We start from the raw sequence: 20,655 nt of genomic DNA, 5'->3' as shown, positions 1-20,655 counted from the left end.
ACTAGCTGTGTCCTACTTAGGAGTTTATATTAGACTGGAATATTTTTTTTTCCACATTCAGTAGGGAAATTTTAGTTTAACTTTCATATTTGTGCAAAAAAAAAAAAAAAAGAAGAAGAAGAAAAAAAGCCCATTTACAAGAATCTGTTGCATTTTGTGGTAGCTGGTGATGGTTGTACAGTCTAACAGCTGCCAGGAGGAGCTACCAAAGAAACTGCTCCTTTTGTGCACTGAGGATACAAAAGCCTGGAAGACGTCTCCGGTGCTGTAACGGTCCTGTGGGGCTGTTGACCGACAGTGACGTTACATTCGCAAGCCTTCTCCTGTTTCCCTCTGCCAATATACTGACCTGCGCCTGAGAACGGATGGCAACACCCGTATCATGTTCTGTCCTTCATTAAAATCAATTCCGTACATAATTGGAAATACTGTGGTTTTAAAATGTTCGAAATATTTAGTCAAGCTTTCTGAACAGAGCACAACTGAAACGGCATGATGAACACAGAGAGCTTCTAAGAAATAAAAAAAAAATAAAATATGAGAACAACAACAACAACAACATCCCACACTACATTTCATCTCCCTAGAGCCACTCGCCAAATGTTTTCCAGTCACTGTTGTATCCGTCTCTCTTGACAGCGACAATAATTTCTCTGAACAAAATGTTCGCCAAAGCAGCTTTTTGTTTCCAAACGTGACTCATTTGGTACAAACAGACAGAATGTTGTTGTACAAGGTGGAACACAGAAACTGTGGAGGACAGAGCCTGCCAAAATCCGTAATGAATATGGAAATAAATTAATGGCTAGGTAGGGTAATTAGTATCAAATATTGCATCCAACAAGTAATAAAAAAAGAACTTTCCGTCTTATTTGTTTAGACAGGGTGATAGATTTATATTTGTTGATCCTTTTTAGTAATTTGCTTCATTTTTTCCTAATTTACTACAGTTTTTTTTCAGTACTTTTTTTTCTTAAATGTTGAATTACTTTCTCCCCTAATATTTCTTTGTTGCATTTTCTCCCCACCTTTTTTCCTCCTTCATCCATTTATTTACAGATTTCCGTTTTTGTTTTCCTCGTGTTCTATTCGTTTTTGTTTAGACATTTTGTAAGAGTTAAACTGGAAAAGTAGAAGAAGAGGGGAGGATGACTTGGTGGGCGGGGTTTCAACGTTAGCTTCCCTCCAACTGGACGTCTAGAACGTACTCAGCACATATTAATTATGTCACACTGTATAATTAAAAGACGTTGGGAATGTTTTTCTTTTCTGAGTGCAGTTTTTGGCACAATAACTACTTTATGAAGCCATTTATTTAATTATATATTCATCTGCAATTTTGACAGGAACCACCCTCCATAATTAAGAGCTAATAGAAAACCCGGATTCACAAGATCCACAATAAAAATGCAAATATTTCGATGAAAACTGTGTTCAGATTGAGAATTAATTAATAACCTAACAAGAATGACTATGTCTGTGTTATATTGTAGATTGAAAATCAATATAAAAATACACAGGTGAGGAAAAGCATTGATAAAAATATTCATCTCAGAATCTCAAAATTATTGGGCCATGCCAGCCTTGACATAAAATACAGAATTTCTGAAAATGAAGACAAATCAGTGTTCATGTCTTTGACTCTAAACAAAGCAGATATATGTGAGGAGTCATGGTTGATGCAATACCTCTGTACTACAGAGTGTAACTAACTATTTTAAACACCTTTCTGTGCTGACATATTATGTCATGCAAGAGACAAACGAGGGATAAGCAACAACTCGTAGAAATTCGTAATTTTACAACCATTGCACCTCAGTTTGTCCCAGAGAGATTAGCTAGAGTGTAAATGGTAAAGTCACTGTCCTGGTTCCACCTCCAGATGTAGGGGCAGCACATTGCTAGCCTGACATGACAGGTGGAAGCTCCCCTGCAAGCAGCCTTCGTGCGGCCACCATGCGGCGGATGAAAGGGGAAAGGCTCACATTGAGGCAAAGAGAAAATCTGACTCACTGCATGTCCAGACAAATGCCTCCAGAGACCACAGACTGATAAGTCTGCCACACTCTGTCAGCCCCAGATGATGCAACAGAAATCAGACCCTCGTTACCCTTCGCTGCCAGACACCGTCCTTTACTTTGCTACCTTTTTTCAAATGCCTGTTGCGCCGACAGCTTCACGGAGACCAAGTCGGGCTGCAGGCCATTTCCCTGCGGAGCTCTGCATTTTCTCTCCTCCTGTGCCACATAGTCGCATGTCGGTCTAAACCAGCTGATTCCTGCTTGCGACTGCGATGCTAAAAATGCTGCATTATGTGATTGCCATCTGCCAAGCCAGACATGAGCTGTATTCAATAAATTGTGCTCCTCTCTCTTCAGCATCCCAGACATCCGGCTTTAAGATGCAGATGTGGACTCAGGCTTATATTTGTCACGGACCATTTTCCCTCCGGCTAAGTGGGGCACAGAGCGGCGGCGGCGGCAGCGTGGCCTGGGTAAGGTTCGTTTGCACTCACTCTATCTACATGCCAAACATTCATCTATCAGGTACGGAAAGGAATGTGTTCACGGCAGTCGTGGCTCATTGCACCCCAGACATCAAACCACCACCATGCCTACCAGCGAAAAACACTCAGGAGAGGGGGGAAAACACGCCGCCGTAATTACCATGGGAGAAAGTGAAGGAGGAGAAACCTCTCTCTGTGGTGTCTGTGGTCGCGTTGACCTCATGGAAAGTTTCGTGTGTTGTGTTGATCACGAAAGGAAGAGGTCAGTTTGGTCATTCTAAGTCACCTCATCTCTGTAGGTGTACTCTGACATGTGGGATGCTCTGTGCCCAACCTCACAGCCTCCCTCCCAGGACGTCCTCCAGCTGAAATGACCACATGCCTATCAGAGCGCTGCAGATTTTAAAATGGAGGACAAGTTCAGCTCTTGGACTTAATCTGAGGAGTCAGCAGGAGGAAATGTTTGTACATTCTCATGATTTGGTAAAAAAAAAAGTAGGTCAAAGAACTAATCAGCTTGGTTCTTTTCTTTGGCGTTTTCACATTGTATATCTGCATGTTTGGGTTTTCTCAATGCGGTCCCACGGTTCCGTAGCTGTGGGTTTTGTCTCCATGATGCGCTCCAAGCCATCACGTTGTTTCAGTGTGTCACACATTGTTTTCAGGATAATCTGGTAAAGACAAAACTTGAGAGCCTGGATCTACGTTTAATATAAAAACTCTTATTTTGAAAAAACAAAGGATGTTGTTCTTGCCTCGGGTTGGGGTCTTTTTGTTGATTTTTTTTTTTAAGCGTGTTGGTTATTATTGCATGACTTGCTGTGTGTTTGGCTGTTCTGTTGAAACTGTTCATGTTATGAGGCAAAAAAGAAAGAGAAAATACAGGATTTCTGTGTATGTGCACACAACTAGCAAAATGTGAATGTATTTGAACCTCAATAAATATATGCAATTTAAAAAAAAAAAGAAAGAAAGAAGTACTCTTCAGTCATGGAAGACTTGGTTTTTCTTTGCTTCCGTGAATTTTGAACGTTGGGCTCTCCATAGAAAAACAAAATAAACATTGACAGACAATTTACAGTACAAAGTTGTTTGAAAGTCCTGAGGCAATACACTGTCTGTCTAACACTAAGCCATGAGGATCAGCCAGGTTTGTATATTTTTTAGGCCTTCCTGTTGACACAAATGTAAATGTCTGCTACACTTTTTTAACGAGTCTGGACTTCATTAGATCACCTCTCCTATAAAATCCAAAAAATTATTTGACTAAATATATCTGAGCTTGGTTTTTCTAAACTCAACATAGAATTTTTCAAGGGCCAAAATTACGTATTTTCCAGCCACTTGTACCATTTTATACCATAATCAAGCAACTGTGATACTTTCACTTGTTAAAGTATCATATATACAGGTCATTGTCCAACCCCTGTATATATATATGTCTTAAAAGAAATTTGGCTTCATTTAACCCCTTAAAATTGGGCGTCTGTTTCTTTAAGAAACTTCTGCTCTTTCTGAAACTCCGCCTTCAGGAAGTCATCACAACATGGCTCCTCTGTGAACCCTTTAACAACGTTTTTACCGGCGTTGCTCTAAGAAGCAGCTCCTTACTGAGCTCAGCAGATGTGCAGATCCACCGGGTGTTTGCTAATTGCTGCTGGCTAGTCTGAAGGAGCTGCATGGTTGCCCCGGGAGATTCAAGGATTTCTCAAACATGCACGGGAGGATCAAAGCAACACTCCAGGTATGTTTTTGATGAAGGATGAAGGAATAGCATAACATGACGTAAAGCTTGAAAAAAGTAGATTTTACAAAATACTGCCCCTTTAAATCTGAACAACAAAAAAGGTTTAGAAAAAAAAAACATTTGGGGAATCTTAACTTTCCCATTAGCAGTGGTAAAGTTTCGCCTCGTTTGCTGAATATTTTTTGTTGCACCCCAATTCATTTATTGCTTCTCCTCATCTTTAGAGCATAGAAATAAGAAATATTTTGGGGTTTTTTTTTGTTGATGTTTTTGGAGCGTAACAGGACATGCGTGTATGAAGCTTTTGCCAAAAATTCCAGCGATGCAGCGAAGGTGTCTGACACGGACCGGGAGCAGCAGCGACAGGCAGCCGGTTGGATGTGGGTGAGCGTTACCAGCAGCACCAGGAGGACGCAGCTCTCAACACCAGTCAGCAGAGCGGCGCTGAGGGGCCCTGGAATTTACACGCATAATTATCACTCTCAGCCCTCCAGCTTTAAGAGGCTCAGTCTTCTGTTTTATCTGCCTTTCCATGTGTGTGTATGCGTGTGTGTGTGTGTGTGGGTAAGAAGACATACGCTGGAATGTTTATTTGTCTTTGTGTGGTTTTGGGTACAGTGTTGAATTTAATTGAATCAGCATCGCACACCTCTTTGCCTAATTTATATTTTGGTTGAAGCCTCCCTTCTGTTTTCACAATTCAGCGTGGGAAAAACAAACATACAGAGAAATGTTGCTTCTTTTTTTTTTTTTTGGTTAGTGTTTTGCATACCTACAAGAATCTTCTCGCTCCGCAAAGCATCACTTGCAGGTACTGTCTTGCAAGAGAGTGTCTGTGGGTCGGCTCTGAGGCGTGAGTTTTGAGAGTTGTTTCGGTCAAACACTAGGGGTCAGTGTTGTGCGCTTCTGTCAAAGGAGTTTGTTACGTTCTGACATTCCTGGAATATCCCATATTAAGTATATCTTTAGAAGACCGGGTTAAAGAAATGACAGTCCAAGACGCCAAAATGTCAAATGTTACTTTTGCAGGTGACATGTCATTCCTCTGACTATTTATTTATTGCTCCCTCCGGAAAAAAAAGCAAAAAAAAAAAAAAGCGTGCAAGACAGCATTATGTAAACTCTCGCAAATGTTTGAAGCTTGCCGATTAATTCATCTATCAAGCAGACATTTTTGTTTGTCTGAAGTTTTACGAAACACCCAATAAAAACCCTAGAACACATGTTAAAGCAAAAAAGAAAAGAAAACACAAAAAACCCAACCTTGTAATAAAGCTCATTTATAGATAATACGACTGGTTTGTAAGGCTTTCAGAGCTCATAAAACTGAGCCACATATCATAGCCTATTTGTCACTGTGCTGGTATTAAAAGGAAATTGTTAAGCAGAGAAGTGCCTAACCTGCTGAGTGAGCAATTTTTAAACACAATTGACGTGCACACGAAACCGCGGCGTTCACCACCTGGGGAACAAATGAAGACCTGCTTGTAGGTGAGACAACTGGGAACGTTAGCGTAAAAAACGGTCCTGCATTTATACGGTACATTTCTTACATTCTTTTCTGTACGTTAGCATTGGGTATGATCCAGTGACGTGCGGTGAGGTTCATAGCTGGTGAGGCACTGACGTCATCAGAATCAGATTTGCAAATAGATGCATAGATTGACAGCAGTTTACAGGTTATGTTTCACTTCTGCATCCTTACACATACAAACTGTAGCTCACAAAACACACATTTCCTTAAAAAACAAAACAAAATAAAATAATCCATGTCGAAAGTCGGGATAAGCGAGAGGAAAAAAATCACTATCTCTATTATAATCTATCGCTGCACTTGACTTGCTTCCCGAATCGTTTAGCCTAGCTCGCTGTCACTTACTCGACAGTTGAGGAGTGAACAAGACGAACGTCTGGGATCTTGAGCGCCCCCTGCCATGAGGCAAGAGAACTGCCTGCCTCACCTCGAACCTGTTCTCTGCCGTTTATAATCGCTCATTACACGAAACACGTTACACAAACACAGTTGGTGACAAAAAGCACTGTACATTATATACATAAGCTAAATTATTGGAAATAAGTTCACATATTAAATTTGTTTAAACCATTTTATTGACGCCGTACAGCAACATGCTCTCTCCGCTTAGCAGCCAGCGAGAGCCAGGGTTGCGAATCCAAGGTGAGGGCAGAGCTGCTGCCTCACCGCATCGCAAGCATTTGAATGAGAAAATAAGAAAATTCAGCGATTTTGAACAAATAAAAATCGAAATTGGTGAAGCTACATGAAAAATAAATATTTTTTAGTACAAACCACCGGATGAATATAACAATTTAAATTACTTTATGATTATATATTTTCTTTCTTTTCATGATGGCTGGTGAGGCACTGCCTCACCTGCCTCCCCTGACCGCACGTCACTGGTATGATCAATTACAAATGATTTGATTCGAGAAGAAAACTGGAAATCAGATTCTTTTCCGCAGTGCTGGGAATGCACACAGCAAGCCGCAGTCGTCTGCCATTATCTCCTTCCAAGCTTCGTCTTCTTCTTCTTTAAAGGTTCAAATGTATCTTTTTGTCCAGCAAACCCAAGATTTGCACATGTGAGTGGAACTCTTGCAAAAGGCGAACAAAAAAGAGCAACTTCTCCTGACTGTGATACTTTTATACCAGTGACATCACAACAATTAGTACATTTTATGTAAAATGAATCCTTCTTCTTTTTTTTTTCACCATAGCTCTCACTTCACTACAGATGCCTCATCAATCCATCTATTAATCTCTCACCGCATTTTCTCCTCCAATCCTTTGACACTCAAACTCCCTCCTCTCGGGCTGGGGCCTAATGAAAAATGTGCAAAATATAAACAAACGTAAACAACTCCTTTCATAAGACGGCGACGTCTGACTTTGTGTGCTGTTAACTAGTTATGTAAGTTGGCAAAACCCCCTCCTCAACAGGCCCTCGGCAATACAGTGAATCAAGACAAATGAGAAGGGAGTGACGTAACAGAATGTAACAAAGAAGGAGTACAAGGCAGATTAAAAGCTAATAACACTGGGACGATACGTCAAGCTCATAAGATGATGAACAATGCAGAGTTCGCCAGAAGCAGAGCAATGTCTGCTAAGAATCCCCTCTGATTTGGGCGCTGCATACATCCTCCGTCTGTGTTTTTAAGAATTTGTACAATAATTCAGTTCGGTTCTAATCCAGGCAGGTACTGAAGTTCTTTTACTGGTCTAGATCTCAGGTGGTCCATCCTAATGCCAGAAAATAATTAAAATGATCTGCTTTCACTTCAAAAAGCAAAATGAGGATTTTGATTTAAGGAATCTTTGTTCTGTTTCAAACAAGCCAGTTGAGGGTTTGATCAGTGCAGCTATTTAGACGACAGTCATATAACTGTGAAATAGCCCTTTAACACTCCGAAGTAGATATTAGCAGCTGACAATTAGCTTGTCTCTTACAGAGTGTTGCATCTTGTCTGTCACACCCTGACTAGTTTTTTCAAACAAATACCCAGAACGCTGTCAAGCAAATAATTTAAAACTTTTAAGACATGGGGGTTTTTGGTGGGAAGTGACGTAAGGAGACTGGGTCGCTACATCGTGACGAAGGAATTAGCTAAAGGCTAACCAGTTAGCCGGATGCATAGCAAAGCACTTTGAACTGCTTTGTTGCTGAAACCGTGCTTCCTAAATAAAATTACCTTACCTAAAACCTGAAAATAAGAGTCTTATTCAGTCACTGTGGTTTCAAGCTAAAATCTGTTTCATACCTGGAACCAATAACGTTCCACTAGTGCTTGTCGACTTGGCTCATCTCTACTCAACACAGCTCAAGTGGATTTCTAATACAACCGCGTAGCATCTCTGGTGGACGGAGTCGTCATATAGGAGGGAAACCCAAGAGTACAAAATTTAGCGTAAAGTGATCTGTAGCTAACACAAAAATCCAACATTATCAGACTCACAAAGAGACAGAGAGAGAGAGAGAGAGAAACGGTTGTGAATGACAAAGACAAAAATATTCTGGATTACAGGAGACGGTGGGAGCTTCAACCTGTCATGTCAGGCTAGCAATGTGCTGCCCCTTCATCTGGAGGTGGAACCAGGACAGTGACTTTAGCATTTACACTCTAGTGACTCCACTCTCTAGCTGATCGGTGACCGACAGCCAAGCATCACATGCTTTGAACCCAAACGCTTTTTAATAAAAGGTATGGAATCACATAACAGCTACATAAAAACACTTACAACCAGATATCGTTGAGGGAAAGATTAAAACAGGGAAAGTCGGGTGCTGTGGTGGCGCAGGGTCAAAGCAGGACACACGTATTGAGGCCTTAGTCCTTGTGGCGGTGGTCGCAGGTTCAATTCCCAGCCTGGCGACATTTACCGCATGTCCTCCCCCTCTCTGATTACCCTGTTTCCTGTCCAGCTACTTTCAAATAAAGGCCACTAGAGCCAACAAAACCTTAAAAAAAAACAAAACAGGGAAAGTCACACGCTGACAGCAACTAAACAGTTTTTTGCAAGCAGAACTTCACCAAGAAGAAAAGATACATGGGCAATTTAAATAAACGTGCCACGAGATCTTATCCCGTCCTTTGCTAGTTACTCTTTTACAGAGATCATATTTGTCAATGGTGTATCTTGCATATTATTTCAGTCCGAGGTTCCTGGTTCAGAGGAATACCTTTCCAAATGTGAGCTGGTTATGCTGCCACGCCGGAGGTATGTAACGCTTGACCGTTTGGAATCAACCTTGAGGATCACGGAGAACAGGAAGTGAACCTGACTGCACTTTGATAGGCCGTGTTTGCTCTTCTTCTCGATATGGAGAGTTTGTTTTTCTCAGCTGTTGAAACATAATGATACGCAATGTTGTGTACTGATGTAGAGCAAGAAAGCGTTACCGCTTGACCGCTTGGCTGAACTTCTGAAAAATCAAATATTTTAGTTCAGACTTGTTTCTTGTACAAGCTTGTGAAAGACAAAACAATGCCTGGTTGACTTGTGTTACACTGCGAGTCTATTTGTGTGCAGGCGTTCCACGGTGGTGCAGAAAGGTGTGTGACAAATGAACCCACATAAAATGTGTTTGGTTTTGGAGCAGGAACACTCACGGTAATAGCTAATCCTTTATCTGTCGAATCTTAAGTACTGTGGAAAAGTGCTGAGTCGCCCCTCGGTTTCTTCATGTCTAAAGAGTAAATATCATTTTTTCGAGTCGGACAGCGTTTCTATCTTGGCAAAATTTAAGATGGCCTAAATAAGCCTCATCCGGTCTTCGTTATTATTCATTTTGTTACTTTTCCACGCATTTGGCACCACAAAAAAAAAAAAAAAAAACGACGGAGAGGGAACTTTTACTTCCAAACAGATCGCCATGGCAATGAAAGTGGGTGCGATTGTGAAAGTAAACAAGCCAGAAAGCCTCCAAACACTTTTTCACCCATTGAGCACACGAATCAAAAAGGAACAACTCAACGATGCAACTAATACCTCTAAGACCACTGAGACCTCTGCAGCTCTCGTTTGAGAGCATAAAGTTTCTTGGGCAAAAAAAGAAGTGTTTTCAGTTTTGGAGGATCGCTTGTAATATCTTACAATATCTGCTGATGTTACCGACCACTTACATAATCCAATAAGCAGAGGTGAACTGCAGCCATTCAGGCTCTGGTGTAACTGGAACAGTGTTTTGACTGCTGCTCTCCTCCGGTCGGTCACATCCTCATTATGCAAAACAGTGCAGAAAGGTTTTCCTCAACATGTTCCTTACAAACTCTGAAAGAATGCTAAGCCAATATGAGCTGGCAAATCAGCCTGGCTCCTGGTGAAGCTTCACAGCCGGAGAAACCGCCACTCTATCCAAAACTTTGTCAGGCACTTTTGAAAAGACTTGAAAACAAAAAAGAAGTTGTAAGGAATTTAATTTGGAAATTCAAACTCCTTACAATTTGGGGGTAAAACCTCGAAAGGTATTAATTATTTTGAGCTGCAATCATTTGCTTTCATTTTCAGAGGAAGTTTTTATGTGTTTGAAGACTTTTCTAAAATCTGTTAAAGTGAGCAGGTCAAGCTTTTTAGAGTGGATTTTTTTGGTAACACTTTCTTTGACAGCATGTGCATAAGACTGACATGGCACTGTAATAAACATGACACAACACTGTAATAAACATGACACAAAACTGTAATAAACATGACACAACACAGTAATAAACATGACAACACTGTAATAAACATGACACAACACTGTAATAAACATGACACAACACTGTAATAAACATCACACAACACAACACTGTAATAAACATGACACAACACTGTAATAAACATCACACAACACAACACTGTAATAAACACAACACTGTAATAAACATCACACAACACAAAACTGTAATAAACATGACACAACACCTGTCATGAACACGAAGGGAGTCTTTACGAATGTTTATGACTGTTGTCACAAAGTGTTATTCAGTAAATAATGACACTTTTAAAGCAAAGTTGGCACTTCTTATGCAAATTTTAATAAAACTTTGCATTAAAAGGGTCATTATTGACCAACTGAAGCAAAGTTGACACTTTTAATGTGACTTTTAGAACAACTTTTCATTAAAAGTGTTATTATTTAGCAAATGACACTTCATGACAGGTGTTATGTCATGTTTATTACAGTGTCATGTCAGTCTTATGCACACCACTTCAATTAAAATGTAGCCGATTTTTCATTTTTTTCTTTAAATTGCTCAGCCACTTACTTCCTAGACCTTTGTTTTATCCAGGCACAAAAGACTCCTGAACTCAGACAATAAATCAGGTTCAGTGCGGAACACGTTTTGTTTTACTCCCAGTGATTAAATTGAATTATTTTCATCTAAGAAATTAGCAACTATTTGACATGTGAAGCAGTAAAGAGATGTTACTTGAAGGGTCTTTATAAATTAAATCATGGATGACGACTGTGACAGGTCAGATTGACTGGATCACTTCCTGTTTCCTAAAGACAAACAGGAAGTTTCAAATATTGTTCATCTGGTGGAGATAGATATATCCTTCCTTGGATCTCTTCCACTGTTCCCACTCACTGGCTGCTCCGTCACTGTCGAGTACAAGCTTGACAATTTGTCAAAAGCCACCGCCGACAGAAGAAAGCTTTTAAGAGCAATTAATCACCACAGCTGACCTTCCAAACCCTTTCGCAGCACTTTACGTCCCGAGTTATCAAGGAACGTGGGGACCGGCGTGGAATTGGGTGCCTATGTGTATTTGCATGCTGTGCGTGTCCTAGAGGAAATTGCAAGATTATGCCCTAGGTCTGGCCAGTAGCAATTACAGAAGAAGTGGTCTATAATCTGTGGTTGCTTTGTGATGTGTGCGAGCATTACTGGGATGGCATTGTTTTGCATACTTTCGCAACTCTCTAAAAAGGTCGGGTTTTTTTTTTGCATATTTAGATGGACGTGATGGTGGAGTTTAGACCTCGGCTTTGGGCGACGCCTGTGCTTGATAGCAAAATGATTCATCCATCCATGTAACCCTGAACCTTCACAGGGGTAAGGAATCCAAGGGGGAGACCGAGACATCCAAGAAACAATAGCAATATTCTTCCATACGGTCTCTGGACAATGACCTCACCTCAGCAGAGTCTTTTACTGCAGGGAAGCAGTGGCTCAGACATCACTGTGTCACAAAGTGAAATGAGGGGTTTTATTTTCCCTTCAATAACAAAAGTAAATAAAATAAATAAATAAGTGGAACAACATTTCACAGCAGCCGTCTGCTACGCAATGAAAAATCAAAGGCATCATCTGCATAGATTGAAGCTGTGGATATGACATAAAGCGAAATAAATAAGACGGCTCACATGTAGTCTGGGACAATAAAAGTCTTTCTTTTTTTTTTGCCGCCTTTGATCTCACAAGACGACTGACGTGTTTAATAAACCCTCTTGTTTTTCTTGGCTTTTTATGTGTTTTGCTTTCGTCACCGTTTCTCTCGCCACCCGTCTCGACACGAGTGTTTCTGCAGGATTATTTAAGCACAAAAACGGTGATATTAAGCGTCCCATTATAGTCTCTGAGTCATTAAGGCTTGATAAAAGCCGTCTCTTGGGTTCGGCGTTGTTGTTGGGACGGGGTGAACACCTGCCGCACCTGCCATCGGCTCTTCATGAGCTCTACGCAGGTGCTGCCGGAGTCGGCCCGCCGCTGGTTAACTTCCAGGCCCCAAAGCCTTTTTACCATCAACACTCACGCGGAGCGGATGCATTAAGGTTGGTGACAAATGACCCCTGAGGTCAGAGCAAAGCGCAACACCAGACTTGAAGTAAACATGGCGGTTCACAGCAGCTCTGATCATCTTGTCCCGACCAAAGCTTTGATGTTCCTGACTCCTACTTTGGTTGGTTGGGAGGTGTGTGTGTGTGCGTGTGTGTATGTGTGTGTGAGTGTTGGGTTGTTACAATCAGGAAATCCCCAAGTAAAAGGTGAAAGCCCTGAGGTAAAACAAAATAGTCTAAAACGTACGAAGAAAAACGGATGTGCGTTCCATTTTGAATGGACTCTTGGTGAAGACGTGGTAATGGTTTGACTCTAAAGGTTTTGTGTTTGTAGTGAAAGCCTCGAAAAACTATTTAAAAAATAATCACAACACAGAAATTAGAGTGACGCAAATGATAAAACTTAAACCCAAGTTGTCTAAAAATCTCCAGATTAAAAAAAAACAATAATCACAAAATTATTTAGGCCTTTTTTTTTTTTTAGGAAGGCAGCATTTGTGCGTGCAATTGTGAAAACAGCTGGGTATCTTTATATCTAGAAGCTGAAGACTGCTTGGTTTCCTACCTTGGACTAATTTAGGGGCTGCACAGTGGCGCAGTTGGTAGAGCTGTTGCCTTGCAGCAAGAAGGTCCTGGGTTCGATTCCCGGCCCGGGGTCTTTCTGCATGGAGTTTGCATGTTCTCCCTGTGCATGGTGGGTTCTCTCCGGGTTCTCCGGCTTCCTCCCACAGTCCAAAAACATGACTGTCAGGTTAATTGGTCTCTCTAAATTCTCCCTAGGTGTGAGTGTGTGTGTGAATGGTTGTGTGTCCTGTATGTCTTTGTGTTGCCCTGCGACAGACTGGCGACCTGTCCAGGGTGAACCCCGCCTCTCGCCCGGGACGCAGCTGGAGAGGAACCAGCAACCCTCCTGACCCCATTTAGGGAAGAAGGGTGTAAGAAAATGGATGAATGGATGGACTAATTTAGCTAAATCCTTTGGTCAAGTTCATTTTTGTTTTAGAAAGAATCGCATCAAGTCTCTACTGGTGAGCGCTGTGGGAAATGCGCTATGAGACTCTGAAAGTTTGGCGATTGTACTCAAAAGAAACCTAGGATTACTCTATTTCTCCTCTATTAATGAAGAACAATATACTATTCTAGTATGACAAAATCTTTTTAAACCACAGTGGGTTTTTTCCCAGATTAAGCAGAGCTCCTCTCGATGTGTGAAGTGACATTTTCTCTCTGATTTCCTAGTGTTGTGCTTTAAAGTTAAACCTCATAATTACCTTCTTTCTAAAGGTGCTATATTGTCTAATGTCTCACGAAACAAGGAAGTAACACTAAGACCAGGACCGTCAATCTGTGACGGCCTATCGATCACATTCCTGCCCTCTGTGATGAAACTTAAAAAAATGCAACAGATTCTTTAAAAGTTGTTACATAATTGTCCGATAAAGATCAGTGCTCCACTAAAAGTAACACAAACGTTCACCTTGAGTTCATGCCATTGTGTTGACGCGACAGAAGAGCCGCAGGGTGACGACAGGAGCACGCAGGTCTGTGGATTCTTTGAGGAAAGCTAATTAAGTCCAAGATTTAGGCTGTCACTTTCTGCGTCAACATGAATGGTAAAAATGACGACCTGATTAGTATTAAGCACATGAGAAAAAGTCTAAAGATCTGATCTGAAAATTGAGAGCGCCGCCCCGGTGGATGACGGGTTTAGTGCTTTGCAGTTTATGTTGAGGAAATTTAAGGGCTGGGTGTTTGAGAGAACTACAGCTGCTGAGTCACATGGTATAATAGATCCAATCATAATCTGTTGTTGTATATGTCGAGATATAGACCAACAGCAGACTATCAAGAACAGATTTTCAGAAACGCCGATACTGATCAGCTTAAAAAAACTCCATGAATTGGGACCCCAACCTGCTACCTGACCGGATTGGATCTGGACATCTACATGACCAACAGACTCTTAGTGAAGCCTTAGACTCCCTGTTGGAATATTTATTTCAATCAAGATTTTGATAGCTGTCCAACTAAACACACCCAAGACTGTAACAGCAGATGAACGGTGTTTTGTTTGCATATTCTCTTCTGTCTTTCCTCCAACGCTGAATGTAACTCGCCCAACTTTTTCCACCAGCCTCCAGGACAGCGGCGACGGCAGCCAGGCGGGTCCGTCAACACGTCCGCTAAGGAACATTAGCATGCGCTCTTCTGATGGGCCTGTGACGCTGGATGTGACTGTACGTTCGTCTACAACACGCGCAGGACGTAGGCTGCGACCTCCGTTTACAAACGAACTGGAAATTTAACTTTTATCTGAAAGGAGGACGGCGGACCAGTGAGCAGCAGTCCAGATCTGGGTTGTTGTTTTTTTTGTTTTTTTTTTAAAGATATTTGTGTATGATTTGTCTGAACATAGTAGGTGTGACTCCATGAGTTTCCAATGAACACATCTTTCACAATATTAACAGTTTTTCAGGCATTGGTGATCATCATAATGACAAGAAATTCTTCAATCTAGGTCTAATGAATCGACATTATATACAAGTTTCACTTTCTGAGAAGAGTGACGGAAAATATGGAACTTTGCCCCAATATACCGACCCTTTCCAATCTACCTGAGTTTGAATTTGAGTTGTGGAATATTTCAATTTATTCAAGTAGGTCATGCATTTCCCTGCAAGCCCCAGGTAGGCAATTCTAGGTCACAAAGCGGCACAAGGTAAACAATGAGGAGTCACAGAAAACGTCACACAAAGACAGCTTGATTTCTGCAACCAGTGTTGACATTCAGGCTTTCCTTCGGGTCCATCACAAGCAGTGGCGTCATGAGGCCATTAGACACAGGCGAACGGTGGTGCGGCAGGAGCAGCCGCGCCCTCACCGAAAGTCGGCGGCCCACGAACTAAAGCGCCCCAGGATCACGGCACGAGCGAGTAACTTGTTGAGAATGTTTAACTTTGCAGAGTAAACCAGCGGCGGTAGATTGCAGCCTAGTCAGAGGTGAAACGTGTTGGATTGCTGTGGTGTCTGGCGGCGTCTCCGTTACAAAATGTGCGTGAAAATGTCGAAACAAATCTCAATTTGCCAATTGCTGTCCTTCCATTAAGTAAGAAACACAATTAAATTAAATATAGGTTTGTTAGCGCAGAAAAGTCATCAGAAGACAAGCCGCGACTCTTCGTCTTCCTCATCATTTCTGCCAGCAGCAACATCCAGTTGTTGATCACATGACTTGTGTTTCCGGTGCATTTTTGTGAAACACACTCATTTTCATACGGCCAAAAAATAAAAAATAATAGTAAAAAACCCACCTCATCCTAACTCAGAAACCTTTTGTCAAAAAAACTTTAATTTTTTTTTTCAAATAGGTGCGTTTCCATTAAGCAAATTTATTTCCGTAATAATATGCGGAATTTCACGGTCGATGGAAATGCAGCCGGTACGGTTATTTTCTTGCTCTGCATCCGCAGAACCAGAACCAAACGAACCAAACGAGGAGAAGCAGCATTCAGCATCTGTGCACCACAAATTTGGAACAGACTTCCAGAAAACTGTAAAACAGCTGAAACACTGACTTCCTTTAAATCTCGACTAAAAACCCACCTGTAATCAAATACAAATTTAATGACGGAACCTGACTTAATGTCATGTTTTGATTGTTGGTTCTGTGACTTTGTGTTTCTGTGTCTGATTTGATGTAAAACTCTTTGAAATGCCTTGCTTCTGAAATCTGCTCTACAAATAAAATTTGATAGATTGATTTTCTTTCAGCATGCAGTACGGAGACGATGCGCAGCTGGTGGGTTATATTTCTGAAAACAAGTGACGAAAAAAAAAAGTAAATAAGGAAAGACTTGGATGCCATTTTCCTTGAGTTTGCCTCTGCTTTGGTTTCACGCAGGGCGCTTTTTTTTTATGATGTTGGGCGAATTAATGTCTTTTTGACATTCCTGCGGCCGAGCTCAACACGCACCCTGCGTTTTTGTTTTGAATGTAGGATTAGTAAATAAGTAAATGTTATTCTCTTGGCGAGCGCAAAACAACATGATCCCTTCTGAGAAGGGAGATTTCCTTCGCCAGAAAAAGATGGCAAATTTCAGGAAAAGAAAGCGGCACAAAAGACATCCTGACCGCACGTTCTTAATTTTATAAGAATATGATTAAAACAAGGCAAGCTAATCAGGGACAGATGATTTGAATGCGCAGGCTGTGTTTGGTTAAAAAAAAAAAAAAAAAGCTTGAGCTGAAAATGAAAAAAAAGAAAAGAAAAAGGAGCGGCGAGGCCTTTCAACTGTTAGGACACGGCATGCTGGGAGTTGGAGCCAAAAATGCCAAACGGAACCACAGAGCTGCCCGTCGCTGAACTCTGAACTCGACCGAGCCGAGGCCGACGCATTCCCCTCCACGCTCCCCCCCGCCTACCAGCGTGGGAGTTCATTCGTCTTCTTGTGGTTTCTCCGAAGACATCGAAGGCTGTCGTGCGGATATCCACGATGGGGCGGCTCGGAGGGCATTTATTCGTGGAAACGCAGCGGAGACGCGTTTTTTTTTTTCACTGTTGGGTTTTGTTAAGTCGCCGGGATCCGGAGGCCCGCAGCCAGCCCTCGATTGGTAAACAAACACATTATCAAAACCATTATTTTTAGGATTGTTTCTTCAACTGTGAGAAAAAAACCCCCCCCAAAAACGACTAATGAAAAGAAGCCCGTAATTTGGACAATAAATGCCACAACTATATAGCTTGTGCTCGCTGTTAATAGACCAGATGTAGTAAAGAAAGCTTGTTAGTTGAATTAACTTGATATAAAACTTTCAGATTTGTTTTGTCATGCGACTACAGGAACATTTAGTTTATATACTTCAGGAATTAGAACAAACTCAAAACCCAGAGAAACCCGTCTAGAGAAGCTGCTCATGACCTCAGATGGACGTTCAGGACCGTCTGCGTTGTGGAGTCAAACATGGAGAACCAACATCTAGTTTTATCAAGCCACAGAAATCTCAAACTAGTTCAAAAATTCTTATTATTACTACCCATGGAGCCTGGGGGTTGCTGTGGTGGTTCAGCACAGCCTACATAAGGCTGGTTTAGTCCTCGATGCGGCCGTCGCAGGTTCGATTCCCGGCCTGCTGACCCTTGTCGCGTGTCTTCCCTCTCTGTCATTACCCACCGTCCTGTCATAGCACTCTCAAATAAAGGCCATAAAAAACACAGGGAGCCAATATGTAGTTGCTGAAAATGTGCTGTATAGATAAACTTACCTTATTATTTGAGTTTTTTAAAGATCGACATGTTCCTATTTTGAATTAAAATCTTACATTTTATTCAACAACCAGGAGTTTGGAACCTCCAATCCTCCTTTGTTACTGTTTAACTAGCAGTTGTGGCTAACCCTTTTTTTTTTTTTTTTAAGCTGGAAAAGGGGTCATGGGAAGGCACAAATTCAAGAGCTGGGAAGCACACCCCCAGTAGGCACACACACACACACACACACACATGAATGCTCAGTGGTACTTACGTTCCTCTGGCACACACAACCTTCACTCCAACAGCCTGCGGGGGAATTAGTAATGGTCTCCTGGCTGTAAGCCGGGCTTCTAGCACCACTCATCATTGAGATCCCGTATAGAGGGGGATTTTTCTTTCTTTCTTTCTTTCTTTCTTTCTTTCTTTATTTTTGCCTCACCTTGCTGCGTTTTCTGTTGCGCCAAACGCGCATGTTTTCGTCTCGCGCTAAGAGAGGAGCGATCGCCGTAATCGTCGTAAAACGCGGCGCGAGGGAGGCCCGTGTGTTTGTCTAAGCGTGGTTTTAAATCGCACACTCTGCCGGATTCCTGATTTGCGCATTCGGGCTGGAAATCTCACGACGAGCCGGCTAATGGCTTTACAACTACCTGTCGCCATGGCAGCACGTCGCCATGGTAGCATGGGAAGCCAGAAGAAGTACATTGGAGAACAATGTGAGCGTGCTGAGTGTCTTCGGGATTAGGACCGCAAGGCTATTTTTCATCTTGCCTATAGCCCAACCAAGAAAAGGAGTAATGGGGAATCTAATCTCTCTTCAGCACTTTAGGCCAAGGACAAGAGTGGAAGGCCTATCTGTGTTGGTGTGTGTGTGTGTGTGTGTGTGTGTGTGTGTGTGTGTGTGTGTGTGTTCCCCTTTTTATTGGCGTTTTTAGGAGATTAGAGACTAGATGGTGCATGCTAACAAGTGCTGCCACAGAATATCAATCAGAGGCCTCAGCTTTGCCAGTGCTCAGTCTGAGGAGTGCATCAGCATTCACCACATGTTCCCACAAAAACAGCAACACACCGGCTGCAGCTTCAGCTTGATTCATAAGCGTCTCTAAATAAGATTTAGAATAAGCTGCCCCAGAAACGTTGCTTTTCCCCAAAAAGTTTTTTTGTTCCTTACCAGCCAGGATTTCATCTTAACATTTTTAAGAAAAGGGGGAGGTGGGAGACGTTCTCTCTGAAGCAGCATGACGCGCCCCTGAAAAAGGCGGGCTGCTTTCGCGCGCGTGTTGATATCTGTCTGACTTAGCCAGTTCTATAAATTGAACTGAAGAAGTTTGCCGAACTTGAATTTTCCTGCAGAAGTCGGACACTACGACGAAGCCAGCAGAATTTGCCGGATGTTTCATCCGGTGACAGGCCAGGGTTATGAGACGACAGCCATCTTTTTTTTTGGTTTTATTTGTGGTCCTTTACAGTTAAACATGATCAGTGTTACAGGTGCAGCTGATGCACCGGCATGCAGACAGGTGTAAAAGCGTTACTAGCATCAAATTATCTGTTTGATTTCATGCGTCCTAATGAGAAAACGTACTTTTGAAAAAGAGAAATGTTTTATTGAACTTAGCACAAAAAGTAAGGCTGGTGTTTTGGTTGATCGACAGCTTGCTCATTTCCCTTTGGAAATTTAAGAAAAATACATTTTCGGATTGTTTTGTGGGGGGAAAACTATGCAAAATTCGCCCAAACAGGAGTAACTTAGTAGTGTGTGGGTGAAGGAAGAAAAAAAAAAACAGTCTGCAGGCAGCCTGAAGCCTCTTCCTCATGCTGCTCACCTGCTTGGTCACATCATCAAGCAGCATGTTGCATGTCGGCTGCAGTGCCTGTTAAAAGTGTTCAACTCCCGCTGGCTGTTTTATCCTTTAGTTGCTTTTACAAGTCAGTCATTACTTGAGGACTTTTTAGAGGTACTGTAACACGGTGGCGTCAGCCACGCTGTAACCAGCATGCCCAGTGTGGCTCCACGTTAAATGGGATGGAGGTAAAGACTGCAGGATCACTCTCTCCTCTCCGCTCCGAGTTTGGTGCTGTATTGGTCAAGATAAGATTGTCACTCAAATAGAACGAACAGTGAAATCTAAAGGTTCAGTATGTAACTTTTTATTTATTGTTTTTTAAGTATGTTTTTTATTTATTAGTCATGACAGCATCTTATGAGTCAGAATTTATGAAAAACGTTTTATTTTTTTATTGATTGCTGCCGACTGAAGATATGCACCGCTCCTGACTCGTCCCGACCAAAAACAACCAATCAGAGCCAGGAGGAGGGACTTAGCGCTGCCAATCAACCTCACCGTTACAGCAAACTGTTTATCGTTATCATTGGTTGCCATGCTAACTAGCCTTAGCATCTACATCCTTGTCTCTAATACGTGGTGTCCGAAATCATCACTCGGCTGAATTAAATTTACTTCAAGTATTTAAGTATGAAACAAAAACAATACAATTAAACACCAATAACCTGATGTCTGATATTTCTAGTTAGGATTTTGGCCACATGTAACCATGGAAACGTGATGCAGGATTTGAAATAAATAAAAACATACAACAAATATAATTTAAAGCTTCAACAACACCACCAAGATAATGTTGACAATAATTTATAACTTTTGCCTATATATATATATATATATATAACAACTTTAACATGAGAACTTGAACATGAATAATTTCTTAAACTTAGGACTGTTTCATCTTGTGATTAAACTCCAGACAGGATTTGTAAGTTCACGCCCTCACAGAAACCTCTGTACACATAAAACCCAAGAAACAAAAATCCCACAAGATCTGTTATTTATCCTGAAGTACAGCATGCTTT

The 20,655-nt window shown here is 41.6% G+C and overlaps 1 long non-coding RNA gene across 1 annotated transcript in view; it reads right to left on the bottom strand.

Moving 5' to 3' along the window:
• LOC122835410 overlaps window positions 1–18,617 on the bottom strand; it is a 33,150-nt gene extending 14,533 nt beyond the window's left edge. The window contains exon 1 of the long non-coding RNA XR_006371306.1: window positions 18,061–18,617. This is a non-coding gene — a long non-coding RNA (uncharacterized LOC122835410). The remainder of the gene's footprint in view (window positions 1–18,060) is intronic.
• Between the last annotated feature and the right edge of the window lie 2,038 nt (window positions 18,618–20,655).

The sequence above is a fragment of the Gambusia affinis genome, linkage group LG08, assembly GCF_019740435.1.
Source record: "Gambusia affinis linkage group LG08, SWU_Gaff_1.0, whole genome shotgun sequence".
NCBI lineage: Eukaryota > Metazoa > Chordata > Actinopteri > Cyprinodontiformes > Poeciliidae > Gambusia > Gambusia affinis.
This window is presented reverse-complemented; position numbering and strand designations above follow the sequence as displayed.